At 38.9% G+C, this 14,444-nt stretch overlaps 1 protein-coding gene across 15 annotated transcripts in view; it reads left to right on the top strand.

Annotated features, from left to right (window-relative positions):
* rbfox1 (RNA binding fox-1 homolog 1) overlaps positions 1-14,444 on the top strand; it is a 333,513-nt gene that overhangs the window by 237,081 nt on the left and 81,988 nt on the right. The window contains exon 1 of one of the 15 annotated variants that reach the window (XM_048203276.1): positions 9,308-9,592. The exons of the other annotated variants lie outside the window; for them this stretch is intronic. The gene's annotated coding sequence lies outside the window, so the exon portion shown is untranslated. Of the gene's footprint in view, positions 1-9,307; positions 9,593-14,444 lie in introns of those variants that run through there. 15 annotated transcript variants of the gene reach the window in all.

Here is a 14,444-nt window from a genome sequence, read left to right as displayed (position 1 = left end):
CACACTTCTTGACACCTTGACATCATCCACACGCTTTTAGTCGGGAAATGAGTCAGTGTGAAGCGCAGAGGGAGGCTGGCGGGCAGCATTCATTAAAAAAGAAAAAAAGAAAACAAGACCGTCATCAGCAAATTGGGAAGCTAGTGAGCACCAATCTAGTCACTCTTTCTTTTCTCCATCCATCCGCCCTCCCTGCCTGCCCACCCCCTAGTGCCCCCACCCTCTACTAAAAAAAAAGGGAAAAAAGTCCAAGTGGCTTGCTCTGATAAGTAGGTTAAGCTCCTATCTGTTAATTAGGCTATTCCAGATGTGACTAATTTACCAGCCATGGGCATACAATATGCTAAACACCAGGGAATTAAAGCGATGGAGAGGGACGCTTCCCATGTGCATTCTCTCTGATAGGACAAGTCATTTCAAAGCTCCAAAACCAACACAAGTTGCTATTTTAATCATCGCTCACCCTATCTGTTCCCACATAATAGTGCCTGCTCGAAATTAAAACATTAAAGGAAATTGAGATAATTGTCATTATCTGTAAAGTCGAAATCCTTGCCGGTTGCCGGAGCTGTCTGAAAATGCAAATTAGATTATTATTCAATTATCACACTCTGAAGATGAGATACACACACTTGGGTTTGTATATGTGGACGGACTGCGGACATCCTGCTGGAACATGAGAATGTCCGTGTCTTGTTCGTGTGTGTAATTTTTCCGGGCCCCAGCAGATGCTGCCAAAGTGCATTGTTTGTGCAGCCAGGAATGAGTCGAGCATATGCCGGTGTTCTGCACTCGTTTTTCATCCTTGTGATTAGATTATCGGTTTAAATGATCGGGAAAACTAAATTCGTCTTCTGAGATGTTGAGATCACAGGGTTTATTGTAGGTGGGTCAGTGACATCTGAGAGTGTCCATGATAGAAGAAAAAGACACATGCCAAGTTCTTAGAACCGTGTTCTCTTTGTATTCATGTTTGGTTTGTGAAAGACTTTTCTTCTCTATCATATCATTTATTATTAATTATTTATTTATTAAATATCATTTTAAATAAGAAGAAATAATAATAACTCTAATTGAGCATTTTTATTTGAGTTCATAAATGAAAAACTTTCAACATAAAATGAAGAGGTGTATTCAATTGTATGTATGAATTGAATTTTTGATATAATAGATTACATAGAAAAAAAAAAAACAATACCCATGTCATTGACCCTGCTACATCAGTGCTTTTATAAATATTCATTGGCAGACATTTTTATCCAAAGCGACTTGTGGTGCATTTAAGGTATATTTAAATCCGTTTTTTGTGTTCATTGAGAATCAAACCCATGACGTGTCCCGATTATTCTGCACATCTTCATTCTGAACAGAAGAACTTTCAATGCCCCCGGCCTGATGTAGCGCTCCCGAGGGTCGTCTCTGATACTTCTTAATTGTAGACATCATGTCTGTGCTGTCAACACCCCGCACCACGTTACTACATGCAGCAGAAACATTTACATGTTTCCTGGCACACACAAAGCGTCTTAGAGCAACAAATCTCAACTCCTTTCATTGGAAGCCCGACTTCACAGTCGTCTGATAGAAGTGGGTTAACGTGATCCCTTCGGTCATATTGCAGTTGCTTGGAAGAAGAAAGCCCCAGAGTGACTCACATAATCTGTTTTTCCCTGACTCTCTCTCTCTCTCTCTCTCTCTTCACTCAATCATAGATCTCCTGCATCCTTTCCTTAATTAATGCATCACAGAAATACATGAATAAGCAACTTGCTGGTAATAAGTGTCCTTCTGCACAGCACAGATCTTGTTTCTTTTTAAAACATGGTTGTTCAGAGGAGTGCTACTGATCTTGGCTGTCGGTCTGGGCTATTATGGAGATGTGTGAATGGCCAGCAGGCATGTCTTACTGGGATTTCAAAGTGTGTAATTCTTCTGTAGCCTCTCTGCAGAATTTGCTAAGCAATCACATGAATGAAATTGATAAGATTCAATTCATTTATACGAAGCATTTGAGCATATGTCCAAAAGTGTAAGGATAGCTGAAATTCATAAGGTTTAAAAAAACAGCACCGTTGAAGCCATGCAGCAAATGTGCATGTGACGCATTGAATCTGTAGTGCTCCCATTGAGACACAGATTTGAGTCTTGCTGATCAGTTTCTCTTTACTCTCACCAGTGTTTTCCTATCTCTGTATACTCTTGCATCTAATTTGATTTTTTATTTTTATTTTTTTTTCCATTTTGGATGAACTTGTAAATGGTACATACTGTATCTATGGTGGTTGTCAAGGTATTGCCATGCATGCCATTGCTTTTGGAGGGCTTTTAGCATGTTGCTATGTGATTTCCAGAGTATTTGTAGGGTGTTATGGTTGGTTATTTACTGGATCAAGTCAAAAGAGCCCACCACCTAGTGTTTTTTTAAGACTATTTTTCCATTTAATTTTTTATTAGATGTAGGTTGTGCTAAGGCAAGCAGCACAATAACTACTTGGTCCTGCCATATACTATAATATATAGAGAGCACAGAGCACCTGGAGAAAACCCATGCGGACACAGGGAGAACATGCAAAATCCACATGGATGGATGGATGGATGGATAATGGATGTTAAAGGGTTAGTTCACCCACAAATGAAAATGCTGTCATTAATTACTCACCCTCATGTCGTTCCACACCCGTAAGACCTTCATTCATCTTCAGAACACAAATTAAGATATTTTTGATAAAATTTGATGGCTCAGTGAGGCCTACATTGAGAAGCAAGATCATTTCCTTTTTCAATGCCCAGAAAGCTACTAAAGACGTATTTAAAACAGTTCATGTGACTACAGTGGTTCAACCTTAATATTGTAAAGCGACAAGGATACTTTTTGTGCACCAAAAAAATGAAATAGTAACTTTATTCAACAATATCTAGTGATGAGCGATTTCAAAACACTGCTTCATGAAGATTCGAAGCTTTACGAATCTTTTGTTTCAAATCAGTGGTTTGGAGCGTGTATCAAACTGCCAAAGTCACGTGAACTATTGAAATTTCAAAACACTTGTGATGTAACGAAGCCTCGTTTACTGAAATCACATGATTTTGGCGCTCCGAACCACTGATTTGAAACAAAAGATTCGTAAAGCTTCAAAGCTTCATGAAGCAGTGTTTTGAAATCGTCAATCACTAGATATTGTCAAATAAAGTCGTTATTTCAGGGGTTTTTTTTGATGCACAAAATGTATTCTCGTTGCTTTATAATATTAAGGTAGAACCAATGTAGTCACATGAACTGTTTTGAATATGTTTTTAGTACCTTTGAAAAAGGAAATGATCTTTCTGTCAATGCAGGCCTCACTGAGCCATTGGATTTTATCAAAAATATCTTAATTTGTGTGCCGAAGATGAACGAAGGTCTTACGGGTTTGTAACGACATGAGGGTGAGTAATTAATGACAGAATTTTCATTTTTGGGTGAACTCACCCTTTAATCGTGTTATTTATTGCTAAACGCCGATCACATCTATGCAAGAGTTCAAGATTAAACGGATGAAAAATGTCTCTGTTGACAATTCAAGGATAAAATATGAAAAGATTTCAAGGGCACCGCAGAATCGGCAAAAATGTAACTATATACTCAATATTTGTTGAACTTTCATTTTGTTGCTAGGTTTGTTGGGATCAGCGGTGGAGCAGTTGGGTCAAGTGAATCTAGAGTCTCAGGGACTTGGCGAGTTTATTAATGTCTCTAGGCACAACCTTTTGACCCTGTCAAATCAAATCTTCTGTGTGCTGATCCACATCCTCAGAAAGAACGGCCTCAGATGATAGATTTTGAGTGAACTGCAACCCCTTCAAAATGACATGTACCAAAGTGCTCTCATTGCTCAAAAGCCAGTTAACCCCCATCGCCTTTTTGACACAAAAGCAAGAGACCTGGAGTGCCATTGTGTTTTTGTCCACTTTCCTCTATATAAAAGCCATTTGTTTATGAAACACATTAGCCCACATTCTCAGATCGTGTCCGGGGGCAAAACAGCCCATGTCTTTTATTGTTGTGAATGGGGTCCCTTAGAATTTGGTTCTTTTGGCCCCTGTGTGGTTCTGAAGACTGCTTTGTATTCAGCTGTGCAGTTTCTTTCTTTTCTTTTTTTTTATCTGTGTGTGATGAACCCTACTCAACAGTGTGTTAACTGAAATGGGAAGTGACAGATTCACTAAGGGATAATATTCCTGCCAAAGAAACAGATATTACCCCTTGCTTGCACATTACTGTATGGCCCAGCAGGTAGAACTGCGAGACCCCCAACAATACACCAGTTTTTATTGATTTTTTTTTTTTTTTCCCCCAAAAAAATAATATTTCCAAAATGGGCTTCAGTGTTATGAAGTAGTGCAGGTCGGTTGGGTATGTTTGCTTTTTTCTAGTGTTATGTTGTGGGCAATGCCTTGCAAACACAATATATAGGCTACATAATTTAATGCTCTTTTTTTAAAGTCTCTTATTCTCACCAAGGCTTCATTTATTTGATTAAAAATACAGTAAAAGGTAATACTGTACAGTAATATTGTGAAATATTATTACGATTTAAAAATGTCCTTTTTCTTTATATTTTGAAATGTACTTTATTCTTGTGATGTAAAGCTGAATTTTCAGCATCATTACTCCAGTCTTCAGTGTCACATGATCCTTCAGAAATCATTCTAATATGATGATTTGCTGCTCAAGGAACATTTCTTATTATTATCAATGTTGAAAACTGTTGTGCTGCATAACATTTTTGTGGAAACTGATTCTTTGATGACTAGAACATTCAAAAGAACGGCATTTAATTGAAATATAAATCTTTAATAACATTACTGTCACTTTACTAGTTTGCAGGTTATACTGTGGTAGGACTAGATTGAGGATCTTGTGTGATGTTCTGCGAGGTGTGAGGAGTCAGGGGTGGGCGTAATGGAGAGGGGGAGGGGCCAGGCCATTAAATAAAGTGTTCATTGCTGGCTTTAATTAAATGGTGACTGTGATCTGAGTGGAGCGGGAGATTGGATTGTATGACTTATATCTCTAGCCTCCGCTGAGAGCTCACATCAGCTGTGTCAAAGATATCGGGAATGGAGCATAAAGTCAATTACAGCTCCAACAGTGAACAGATAGAAGAGAGGAAAAACACTCCCAAATGCTGTCATTTGAGAGCGTTTCAGACACGTTTATGAATAACTACAGCAAAGGGGGTTGGGGAGCAACGCAGGTGCACATGGAGCAGTTTGGACGTCGTGGGGTTGACGGTGACCCAATGGCGTCTAAAGGAACCCTCGTGATTTGCAGCTGAGATTACTCCTGGAAGGCAGGTATTGTTTGCATAGCGCTCGCCACAGTAGATTGAAAGGCACTTCAGGTGCTCGAGGTCACAACTTCACCCTGAAATTATTTCAACGAGGACTTGAGGAGCCCTTCAGCACCGCGGACGCTGCTCCCGGGGCCCTCTCGAGTCTGAACTCGATGAGGCAGCGAGGAATTCACAATATGCTCATATAATCAGCACAATTAAAACGGCTACACTTTGGCATGAGATAATCCTGAGGAAATCCTCGTATATGTATATGTCTGCCATTTTGTCGGTACAGTCTGTTCAGACCAGCGGTCTGTTGAATTTTGCCTAAGCGAGAGTGATGTTAGATGTCGATTTCCTCTGGGAAAGTGCTTAAAATGTATGAGCCGAGCTCTGGCCGTTGTTTACTTTGTTTGTCACTGAATTACTTGATATGGTTGTCACAAATATGAATGTCACGGAAGCGGATAAACAGCTTTTCAGGTTCAGATCGAAAATTGTGATTAAACTTCAAAAAATAAACCATTTGTTATTTTATTTCTTCAGATATTTTTCAGAGCAGATGAAACATTGCAGGTCATACATCTGAGTTTTGACAATATAATTGATTTTCTATTGATGTAGTACCCAGCTGCTCTTATCCTTAATTCTATCACAGAATTTAATGACAGAAAATAAAAGCAATAAGATCTCCGTAAGCCCGGCGAGATAAAAAAGAGCCGACGGGCGGACAAGAGAACCATCAGACATCGCCCAGAGCCGTCCTTGTGAATCAACGCTTATGGATGGTCTTTTCCCTCATTCTTCATCTACAAAGTAGAAACATTTCATGAATATTGATGTGTTCTGGACATGTTTTCCAGCATTGTTTTTTTTCCCCGAATGAACTAATTCCCAAGCCCCGTCTGTTTTTGCTTGTTATCGGGCTACGCAGTGTACATAAATGCACATTTAACCTGTGATTAATCTCAGGCACTCCAGTACTGGGCGTTTGTAATGTGATAGAAAGTTCTGGATGAGCTTCAAGCCAGGTTTGGATAAAGGCCTCCGCGTGTGCCGCGGCTGAATGAGACAATCATTTTCAATGGGCTCCCATTGCTCGCTTTTACTCTCATAGCCCCCTCCTTCCCCACGTGGAGCGGTGAGGATTCAATGGAATGAATGTTTGTTGATTTCCCTCTGAAATCAAGAAGTAGATTAGTTTGAATTGGTGGGGAATGAGGTGAGGAGGCTAGGTGGCTCGCTATCGCCCGAGCCCATTTCCCATTTCCTGTGTGTGTGCACTGGAGGTGTGAGAGAGAGGGCAATGGTAATTACCGTCTGTTTCTCTGGCGCAGTTATGCCACTGATACACATCCACACTCCCATTATCCCGCAGATCAGCCAAGCAGTTTGTGTTTGCGTTCGGAGAGTATCAGATTCCAGATCTGGCCCAAGATGTTACAGAAAATGAGAGAGAGAGATGTCACATCTCAACCTCCTGCTCATACTTTGTATGAGCTTCTAGTCCATCTTGTTAGTGTTCCCTTCCATTTTTTTAAACGTTGAATAATGAATTTGATAACAAAGGGAAATGTGGCAGCATTTGCCGGCCTGACTGAAGTGCTTAATTAGCTGATTACAACGAGCCAGGATTGGCCTCTCACCGCTCGCATTCGGTCTGCGATTTCACATGACTGTCCCTTGCCATATCCAACTGACTGTTCATAGCCCCCCTGCGGTGGCTGCTTTTTGTGCCAAAATGTGAAATTACTGTGGCACATTCAGCCATTGAAATGAGCAGCCCCAATCTGGATTCAACCAATCTGCACACAAGACAATAAACCTCTCAGTTCTGTGAGTGTGGTGGAATAAGGGTAAGTCAGAATGAAGAGTTAGCTGGCTAGCTTTAGACTGTTTGCACAGCAAAACCTGAACTGATGTTAAAGATCAAAATAATATTAACATAATTTTATTGTACATAATGATATGTACAACAGAACACTAAACTAATGAATTTGTCTTTAATTCATCAGTTTAACAGTTTTTAAAGATTAAAATGTATTGTATGTCATGATTAATAACAGTAATAATAATAACTATGATCCTCGTTATGGTAACACTTTAGTATAGGGGACACGTTAAATATTAACTGCGACTTTTCCCTCAATAAATTTCTAATTTACTGCTTATTAATAGTTAGTGAGGCAGTTGTTAAGTTTAGGTATTGGGTAGGATAAAGAATGTAGGATAAGTAAGTACTAATAAACAGCTAATATTCTAGTAATATGCATGCTAATAAGCAACTAGTTAAAAGACCCTAAAATAAAGTGTTGCCATCATTATTAGTAGAAGTAGTATAAAACGATTAATATAAACAAGTATTTTTATTTATATTTTTTAATTGGTCTAATACTTTTTAATTGATCTAATACATATATGTGACCCTGGACCACAAAACCAGACATAAGTGTCTATTTTTTGAAATGTAGATTATACATCATCTGAAAGCTGAATAAATCAGATTTCCATTGATGTATGGTTAGGATAGAACAATATTTGGCTGAGATACGACTATTTGAAAATCTGAGGGTGTAAAAAAATCCAAATATTGAGAAAATCGCCTTTAAATTTGTCCAAATGAAGTCCTTAGCAATGCATATACACTCACAAAAATACATTTTTGATTTATTCACGGTAGGAAATTTACAAAATATCTTAATGGAACATGATCTTCACATAATATCCTAATGATTTTTTGGCATAAATGAAAAATCAGGTAATTTTGACCTCTACAATGTATTGTTGGCTATTGCTACAAATATACCCATGCGACTTATGACTGGTTTTGTGGTCCAGGGTCACATATATTGGTAATTGTATTGCCAAATAATTAAATATAATGTATTTCACAGCAATATGACCCACCCATTTTTTAAATTGCCTGCAGCAGTTCACTTTCAAATGGCCGTCATTGTGCTTGACTTGGCTGTTTTTGAGTGATTTGTCTCAGTCCTATATTTTTTTTGTCCATATAATGAGTCATTGGAGTCCAATTTTGTTTTTTGTCATGGTGAAAAAAAAACACAACAGCGTTCAACTGTTCAACACAACGTAGCCCTAGCAAAGACCGCACAGTTGCGCACAGGAGTGAAATAAGCCTTTCCTCTGCATCAGCTTTTTCGCTCAGACTGTAACACAAAACTACATTTAAAGCATCAGATTTTGTGGGGCCGATGTGCAGCCTCAATAATTGATGAGCTTGGCTGAGTGTGGAGGTTTGGAGACTCGCTTCGCTTTACTGCAACGCCAGAGAAAAAGAGAGAGGTGAAAGTGTTAGATATTCTCTCACATGGTGTAGGTTGTTATGCTGTACCACCCACACTTTAGAGCAAGTGAGCTGTGAAATGTATTCATTGTAACATGGAAAATGGAGGCAAGGAATTGCCTGTAATGTCTGACAGCAAGGGCAGCCAGCCAACATTACCTGCATTATTTCACTTGTTTGTTTGTTTGTTTGTTTGTTTGTTTTTCGTGTGTGTTCCTCTCTCTTTTTATATATACAGTATTATTAGTATAAGTTTAGTAAATAGCCAGCAATTTCATTACGATGTGATTTGGGAAGAAATTGCCCACCATGGAGTGACTCCAACGCAGAGGATCAAATGGGAAGTCAGCTCAAATAAAGTTAACAGTGCATTAACTGAAGGCAGCATTGCTGAGCCCCTAAGCAGTGTTCCTCATCCAGCGCCTTCCCCGCTCCTTCCTCCCCTTTCCCCCTTTTTAGCTCCTCATTTGTCTTTTATCCTCTCCTCTCTTCCCTCTAGCGAAACCGCAAGACAGCTACTGTATATTTGTACCTCCGAGGCGAGGCGGCACGGTAAAAAAAAAAGTGGATTGGCTGCGATGTATAGGAATGAGGCACGCGAACCAATGGAGTGTGCCGTTGGCCCCTCCCATCTGCATATCTCCGCTCCTCCGCAGCTTGCAAGAAAGCAGCCTGATGAATAACACAGAGGGGACTTGTCTCTGGGATTATTAATTTCCCATCTCTCTCTCTCTCTCTCTCTCTCTCTCTCCCTCCCTGTCTCTCTCTCTCTCTCTCTTTCCCTCGTTCTGTCTCTGTGTGCTTCCCCCTTGCGCGTGGCTTTTTTTGTTTCTTGCCTTGCTGTTTGAAATGATCCTTTTCCATTCAGTGTGAGAGTGCATGAGTGTTGCTTCATGGAGCTGTGCGGCCACTGTTAACACTGCCTGGTAGCTATTCTTCCACACAAGAGCTCTCGCGTCACGAGGGGGTGAGTTGGTATCTATTAAAATCAATATAGTGTCGTGAGACCCGGGGCTAAGAGAGTGGGGTGGGTGTACGGCAGTTTTCTAATGAAATTTTCAATCTGAGTATGCCTGGATCTAAGTCTGACCTACAAAGGAAAGGGAATTTCTCGCTGAGGACTCCAGTTGAGCGCCGGTGCACGGACGGATGCGCGTATTTGTGTGTGTGTGTGTGTGTTAATGTCAGAGAACGCCTGGGTCTCATAGTGTGATCAGTCAGCTAACAGAGCAGCGAGTTGCTTTTGTTGCTAAACACCAGGCATGCTTTTATCACAGCTAATGGGGATGTGTGTGAGAGACCTTGATTTTGCTGGGGGAATGGCAATGGGATGGAAATGCGAGCTAATGATGGGTAATTGAAATAGCGGGGAATTATAGTTTGTTTTGTTGATATTCGCTCCCTCGCACACGCTCGCTCTCCCTCTCTGAACCTTTGTTGGAATATTGATGACTCTCTCAGGCTGCAAAAATGATAATGATTATAATGACATCTGCATCGGAAAGTACTTACGAGAGCAATTACAACTAACAATTGAACTTAACACACTTTATGTGACACACTTGGGCCGTGACTTGACTCGCACATGAAGGGACGCTGTAGTGAATTGGTGTTCGGTACGCATCCGTTTGATTGAGAGTGTGGATTCATGTGTTTTTATACTGCAGAAGGAGGTTGAAACGTAACTTCTGACGCATCATTCGATGCCGACCACATGGCTGTGTTTTGATTGGTTGTTAGTGTGGGACATCATTTGTGGGAGGAGTTAAGAATGCAGCTGCTTGTTCTGAAACAGCAGTTTTTATTTACATTTTCGGGCCGTATTTGTACTTATTGACTTCAAATTTAACTGAGATCTTTTAATATTTTTATTTGATTAAATGTGTGGAATCACACATGTAATATAAACAGGTAGCATATCATTAAATTCTGACCACATGGCGTTGTTTTGATTGGCTGTTTGTGTGTAACATCATTTCTGGGAGGGGTTTGGCGTGTAGTTGATAGTTTTATTTATATTTTTTGGCTTACTGTACTTTTTTGGTTGAAATAAGCAAACATGTGTCCCAATTTTAATGAAAACTATTGTTCAGTCAATCAACCAATCAAAACACGGTCATGTGTAAGACATTGAATGATATTTTGGAAGTTATATTTTCACCAGTATATACTGTGGAAATGCGTTTAAGTACATTTATTCAAATGTACTTAAATGTAAATTTGATTAAATGTGTGGCATTGTATATTTGTGCAGTATAAGCAGGTAAAAATGTCAATAAATATAATTCAATGCTGACAGTATTTGATTGGCTGTTTGTGTGTAATATAATTTGTTGGAGGGGTGTAGTTGCTATAGTTTAGTTTTTTTTAAATAGATTTTATTTGCATATTGTGCTACATTTTGTTACTCAATGAATCTAAAATGTTTGTAAAATGTAAGTTGTAATGAGCAAACATGTACTAAAAATATAAATAAAAACTATTGTCCACACATTTAGCAAATCAAAACACAATATGAATTATATATTTGAACCAGCTTACTAATGCTTAATTTGATTTCACATTTTTTATTCAAATGTTTGCATAAATTATTTAAAATGAGGAATCGCATAAATGTAAAATATAACTTCCAGTCTATCATTCACAGTTAACCATATGACTGTTTTAATTGGTTGATCATGGGGAACATCATTTGTGGGAGGAGTTTAGTGTTAAGTCACAAATTTGTACAAATATTTTATTAGTTTTTATTTCCATTTGGCAAGCATTTTTAATTGAAATGTCATTCAAAGTCCATGTGACATTTACATATTGTCATTTTAACTTTTTAAGCAAATTTTTATCCAAACTTTTTTATTGCTTTAGTCTGTTGTATACGAGAGCTCATTTTCAGATTAAAATTAAGTAAAATGATTTTATTCCCCCACTTTTTATGTGTGGTTTAATCTCCCACACTGTGGTGTACATTGTCTTCCCCTCTATCATCCTAAAGAAAACATGATCCTCTACATAAGCTGACATGTCTTTTTATACCCTCATTACATTGTTTTCAGTAGCTTTGTTTAGTCGAAAATGATTTTGGAAGAAATAACAATAGCAGGAAAAAAGCAAAAAGAGCGAGCGAGCGAGCGAGCGAGGAAGAGGGAGAGAGACAGAGAATACCCCACATTCTGTTTATGTAATTTAGTGAGTCATAACGTGGGTGCATGAGGCATTATGCAAGTTCTGGTTGTGCTTTGAAAAATTGGTTATCTCCACAGCACCTACAAGGCACACAGATGGATGCGGCTCAGTTGTGGTGCGCCTGAGCCCTGGCAGTGCGGGAAGCCAGGGCGTCTCAAAGCAGGGAGCCCTTCTGGAGGAGGACAGGCCTCTTTTTCTCGAGCCGTCAGAGCTTTGGATTGGTAAATCCTGTGGGCTTGACCGAATAGAGGAAGTGCAAAGCTACATGAGGGTGAATAATCACAGTGTGCAGGAGAGGGGATTTCGCAGGGCACTGCATGTGCCCTGTGCCTACAATTCACCCTGCCGCTCATTAGATGCTGAATACATCATGCAGATTTCTGCCAGTCCTCTCATTTCAAATGCAGCTCCTCTTGACAGAAATTAGAAAAGAGAATATATTATTAAATTGGTGTGTGTGTGTGTGTGTGTGTGTGTACTTGTTTATATTACATTGTGGGTACTTGTTTATATTACAATGTCCCCACAATACAGTTTGTACAGTATTAAATGCATTACGGCCTATGGAATGTCCCCACAATTCACAAAAACACAACGTGTGTGTGTGTGTGTGTGTGTTTGTGTGTGTTCCTGGTAAACCCTACATCATGGGGACAAAATCTCCTCGCAAAAATGGTAATATCCGAAATCCTTGTCTTTGCGGGGAAATGTTTTGGTCTCCATGAGGAAATTTTTCCTTATAAATCATACTAAGTGATTTTTTTTAAATGTAAAAATGCAGAAAGTTTATAGTGATGGGTAGGTTTAAGGTTAGGGGATAGACAAATAATGTTTGTACAGTATAAATATATATATATTTTTTTCCCCTTTTGCCATTTTTCCCATATGATTTTTTGATAACACTTTACAGTAAGGTCCCATCAGTTAATGTTAGTTATTAACTAACATTGCATTAACGATGAACGTTACATTTGTTACAGTATTTATTCATCCTTGTTAATTGTTTATTTTTAGTTCATGTTTGCTCAGGTCTATTAAATAATATTAACAGATGCAACTTTCTGTTTTAATAATGTATTAAGAAATGTTGAAATTAGCATGAACTAACAATGAATAATATTTCTAAAGCATTTATTAATCATATCATATTAGTTAATGTTAATTGTGAAATGTTACTGTTTTTTTTTTTTTTTTGCTTTAAAGGGGATTCACATTGAAAACACAATATTATATTACACTATATCACAAAATTATTCTCAAATAAATGTTTAATATAGTCTCACACTATTTATTATGAATTCCAAATAAAATGAAACGAGCACCCATTTTGCATATCCGATTATTCCCCATGACTTAACAAAGATCCAGACTGTTCAAACACCATGTACAGTACGTCGACTGTAAAATATCCCCGGGCCGCAATGATTATATGTTTCATCGTTTGGAAAATGCATGGCCCTTGAGTGTGAGAATGAAGTATAGTTTTAGATCGCTCCCTCTTTTATTTCCCTTGGAAGCTGGCGAAGGGTTGCTGCGTACTTTGTTATCGTCAGTGGGAGTTAAGTGCTGTGTGTTGAGCACAATCGGAACGTGTTTATTGCGGCGATTATGTAACTGGTTATAGTCTTAGCCTGTCCTGTGCTGCCAGGGCCTCACGGCGCACATTACGCTAGTTGCTAGTGTTGCTGTTTCGCTTGCGGCAGGGCAAAGGGGCGGGGGGAGGGGGGTGCCGGGGAAACCTCACACCGGGCAGATGCCGTTTGCTATCGGTTGTTGAGTGGAAATAGAAACGTAGCATTCCGCTGTGCGCCGGTGTGTCATACTCGTATTGAAATGATAATGGAGCACACGCCGATGTAACGGGGGCTCCGCTCTCAACCCCACAGGGAGTTGAAGGAGAATACCACGGTCGATAGTTCTGCACCACAAAACAAAACAAAAAACTGTCTCTGCTCTCCTGGTGATACGTATAAATGCTGCCTCCATATTACTGCATTGTTAACAAGACGCCACATCCTAGGCAAAGGAGCCATTAAAGAAAACAGTGCCTGTTATTAAGTCAATGACTGAGAGAAGCACGCTGGGGGTGATAAAATGATCATATTAATACCTTGAACTCTCGCTTTCACTAAATGGGGCAAGTATATTGCTTTGTAAACATTTCCACATCAATAGTACGGTGCCACAACAAAAGATAAACCCCAGGTTGAACAAGGAGATAAAGCGACTGTTTCACAAGATTAAATAGAAAGTGATGCCAGCTTGGCAGCCAGGCCGTGTGTTGCATGGATTATTTATAATGGGCGGGAAAAAAAATGCAAATCATACAATTACAGGCCGTAAAGCTAAGTATTAAAAGAAGAGAGCAGAATTAAGGCCTTTAGCTGATGTGATGAAAATAAATTTATATCTAACATTTGCATTTTGGCAAAAAAAAAAAAAAAAAAAGTCAGACTCAGAAGACTATACTGTAGTAATAATAATATCATTTTTTTATTTATAACTTTTGTTAAAGGGTATCTGTGTTTTTAGTCTGCGTACTTAAAGCACAATAGCTGCGCGTCTGCTTTGAATATTGTTTTTTTAATCTACACAGACAGCTTTTCTAATGTTTGACATGGAGGAAATTACCTCAT

Source organism: Megalobrama amblycephala, linkage group LG1 (genome assembly GCF_018812025.1).
Source record: "Megalobrama amblycephala isolate DHTTF-2021 linkage group LG1, ASM1881202v1, whole genome shotgun sequence".
Classification (NCBI taxonomy): domain Eukaryota; kingdom Metazoa; phylum Chordata; class Actinopteri; order Cypriniformes; family Xenocyprididae; genus Megalobrama; species Megalobrama amblycephala.
Note: the sequence above shows the minus strand (reverse complement) of the source record. Positions and strands in the feature narration are given on the sequence as shown.